Source organism: Cyprinodon variegatus, unplaced genomic scaffold, assembly GCF_000732505.1.
Source record: "Cyprinodon variegatus isolate N-32 unplaced genomic scaffold, C_variegatus-1.0 Scaffold647, whole genome shotgun sequence".
NCBI lineage: Eukaryota > Metazoa > Chordata > Actinopteri > Cyprinodontiformes > Cyprinodontidae > Cyprinodon > Cyprinodon variegatus.
Genome location: NW_015151100.1, coordinates 230,550 through 234,655, shown reverse-complemented (window position 1 = coordinate 234,655; position 4,106 = coordinate 230,550). Strand labels below are relative to the sequence as shown.

At 36.3% G+C, this 4,106-nt stretch overlaps 1 long non-coding RNA gene across 1 annotated transcript in view; it reads right to left on the bottom strand.

The window, feature by feature from the left end:
• Positions 1-41: 41 nt before the first annotated feature.
• Positions 42-4,106, bottom strand: part of LOC107096752 — a 10,249-nt gene continuing 6,184 nt past the window's right edge. Inside the window, exons 2-3 of the long non-coding RNA XR_001481809.1 lie at positions 888-965; positions 42-713 (exon numbers count right to left, since the gene is read on the bottom strand). This is a non-coding gene — a long non-coding RNA (uncharacterized LOC107096752). The remainder of the gene's footprint in view (positions 714-887; positions 966-4,106) is intronic.

Here is a 4,106-nt window from a genome sequence, read left to right as displayed (position 1 = left end):
TGACACCGTTAAAAACAAGAAGCTATCATTTATCTCTCTGGCTAAGGGCGTAATCATATTTACTAAGGAGGTTCAAAATGCATAGATTTCGGCCAACACCAAGGACATTAAAAAACATTGATTTGGGCTTTGCAAAATACCTTGATAGTTAAATGTCTGTTAAACGTTCAAGAATGTTTGGGACCACCTTTGTTTCTGCTTTTACTATTGATAAACTTAATGGAAACAGGATGACAAAAGTTCACTGGGTTTTGGGGGTGAGTCTTGGGTGATGTGCAATTTAGTGATACTGTTCTTAAGGGAAATCCACACAACGTCAAGATTTCAGCAAGCAAGTTTTACAGGCTCAAAACATCAACCGTTGTCATAACCACAGAAATACAGAACTAAGGCTTTAAAGACATAATCAATGTTACACTTTCACATAAATATCAGCCTCCGTAGAGACCGTCAAAAATTGCCATTGACATGCCATTCTTTCTGCCTGCTAGTATCCTTTCTGCATTTTGATTTGTGTTCTTTACAATGTCTACTTGTTGTGGTGTCTACTTGGGGTCCTGGAGGATGTTTCGAGGAAAATGTAGCAGGGAAAACCTGCTTTCTAGTTTTCTTTCTTGCTTTTTGAAGGAGATGGAACCTTGTGCTTCTCAGGTCTTGAGACTGAACATAGCTGCCTAGAAGGAGCGTGGTACTCCTCTTCTGGTGCATTATCACTGTAAAACCAATCAAATATATGTTCAAGAATATATTTTCTTTAAAAACAATAACACTTTAGCAGCATCTAACACCTACTTTGAATCATCATAGGAAAAGAAATCTGAGGAAGTTATGACACATTAGTCCTAATATATGAATCTATTCATATCTTTGCCGAATAGAAATCTCACCTTGAAGAGAATGAACTCTCAGCCATGGTGGGGGACCTGGCCTGCTGTATTTGTGATGGTCCCAGGACATCCTCCCCACTATGAAAATAAATAAAGGTAGTTTATCACAACAAAGTATCTTATTACACACAATAAAAAATGTATTGGTGGAGGAGGAAAAACAATAAATAAATAAAACAGTTCCTGTTATAACAGCAGATAAAGCACAAAGCGCTGTAGCTTGCCTGGATATTGTTCTGCAGCACCTAAGTTTTGCCTGCACTGTCTGACCCTCTAGTTTCCCTCCGGCCATTAGGAGGTGTGGCTAAAAATGAATTCACGCTGTTGCATGACCCCCATGCCAAATTGGTGGACCCCTTTGTCTGTTCCAATATGCATGTTTTTAAAAACAAGGCTTTGTTGGACTACTGTATAAAACCTTGAACTCAACGCTATTCCTGAAATTTTTAATTGAAAAAGCTTCCCGGATGGGAAGGGAAACATCTTCAAACTTGGAAAATCCAGTGGATTGTTTTTAATTGTCTTTTTTGGAATGCTTTTGCATTATTCCAGCAGAGTCAGACATGTCAGGTGGAATTTTAAGATCTCATTTTATTTGTTTACACGGCTACTAAACACAAAGTATTTGTGAAAAAATTACTTTCAAACATGTTTTAGAAAATTTAAAGTGCCATTTTAAAAGGCGTGAGGATGAAACAATGTGGGACTGTGTTTTGGCCATTTCTATAAAAAGATAAACATGAGCAGAACTCAATTCTGTCCGGTGCCGTGCCACCCAGGCTTAGGAGGTTAAATAGAAAGCAGCAACAGGTGAATTCGATGGGTGACAATGAGCGCTGGGCGAAGCTAAGCAGATCCAGCCATCAGTGCCAATATCATGACAGGTTCATTTTAATTGGAAAGAGACTAGAAAGACACGGGGGTTGGCTGAGAAAAGATACACAATCAAGATTTTAGGAATTCAAACTGGAAAATTGGAAGAATTGGATAAAGTAAACTGGAAAGCGAAACTTCCGAAAGTGCAAGGGAAATTACTTAAACTGATTTAGTATTTGATTAAGTTTAGGTAAGCATCATTAGCATGACACTGTTAATCCCATTGCTCTGATTTTATTTTGAAGCATATTGATGTTAAAGAGCACTGGCCCTAGCAATGAGCCCCATTGGACTTCAGAAACTAGCGTGCAGTTTTATCATTCATATAACCCAAGCAAAATAAGATTACAACCAGCCTAGTGCTATTCCCTAATTCCTCAAGCACATTTAAAGCCTTCTAAAACCATGTTCTCACATAATGCATGGGTCCATTTATTTATTTGTTATATTTATTTTGGTCACTTTTCTGGTCACTTTAGTTTATTCTTTGTCAGTATTTAATAACATAAACCAGGTCTCTTAAGTTATTTTTCCTTAAAACAATTCTGTTATAGTTAAAGAAGTTGTTTAAATACAGATTTAATTATGTTCTTTATTAAAATTAAATCATTTAGCAATTTTATAAAAAGTCCAGGCAGAGCTGCACATAAAATATGGTTTCAAATCTTTTCAATAATTATCAATATCGATCAATATGCATTTTTTTTTTTATCGATAAGCTTTTTTTCTTTATCGTCCAGCCCTAAGTCATACTATGCAAGAGTAGATAAACGTGTTATTACAGCTATCTCAAAGAGTTTTAGCAGACGTCCGCCCCCTCTGGTGAAAAGCTGGAATGACAACAGTGCTGTGCACATGCATGGGAGAAGAGAAAAAGTATTGTAGTCTCTAACTGAGGCTTCACGAGTTGTTTGTTCAGACCTTGGATGTCATTTAGTTTGAGTAAGTTATAAAAATTGAATTTATTTTGATTGTAGCATATTTCCTTCTTAGCAAAACGAGGGTGATTCCTAAGACAGATCTGAGCCCCCCACTATCTCCCCAATATTTACTTTCTTCTTCTTTCTTCAGCAGTCTCCAGTTTGGAACCCCCTTATCGCACTAGACAAGTTTTTCTGTTGTTTCGTGTCCGTGATGGGATTTGAGGTACACCTGTTGTTGGCTTGTTTTGATCTATTTCCATGAACTGCCGCCCTGTTCTCTCAAAGTGGCAGAGACTCAGCAGAGTAGTAAAAATGGAGCCCATAGATGAAGATAGGGGGATATATCTTACATGTCTGTGTATTATAAGGGAATTTATGGGAAATAAAATATATGTATTTACCTTGCAAATTTGCACAATGAAATTTTTAAGCCTGTGGTAAATTTCCGTGCTATATGGATATAATAATCATGTATTAGATTTTACAAAATCAATATTATATATAAAAGAAAAGGAATACTTCCCTAAATAATTTAGTGTGCTTTGGATCTGACAGTATAAGTCGAAGGTTTTGGATGACTCATTAAAGATAAACAGAATCAAAGCAGTCAGTCAAGCAGTAGTTATCTTCTCTGGTTATCTCCACTGCTGCCTCGTTCACTGAGCAAGAATTCATCCTATTCTAGAATGAGCCAATGAAATTCTTTAATCAAATCTCATTCATAAAATATATGAAGTTGTCCTATAGAGAATTGAGGAAATGGCTCAACAGAAGATACCTATTCAATAAAAAATTTGAATCATTATTCTACGCTGGCAGACGGGGGGGGGGGGGGGGGTGGTATTGAAAAACGTCTAGGCTGTTTTTGTTTTGTTTTTTTAGATTAGGCAGGTTTTTAAAAATGTTTTTAACTCTATTTTTACTCCACATTAACAGCAGCATCCTCTGAATCTCTCCATTTAAAACCCTGGCTTAAGCCTTACAGTGTTACAACAGTGCCATCTAGTGAGAAAACGTAGTAACAGCAGCAGAAGGGAGTCGTGTACTTCTTTTAGTAAATTTAGAAAAGCAAATAATACTTTTTGTTGTAGTCATTACACCAAGCCCATTTGTTGTTATTGCCTTGTTTTGGGCTAAATCATATTTTCCAAACAAAAAGAAAATGTTATTTGTAAACTTTTTTTATTAGTAGTATTTTTATGGTCGTGAATGACTTTTGAGGAGTTTGTTCATCATACATCTGACCTGCATGAAAGATTATGCAGGAATTTCAACAGTATTACATCTTAACTGTGTCGCAAACCGATCTTGTATACAAAGGTTTAATTATGCAATATGCTATTAAAACACTCAGTGTCGAATAATTTTCATTGAACAGGTGTATCAGTCTCCGTAGAGACCATCAAAAATTGCCATTGCC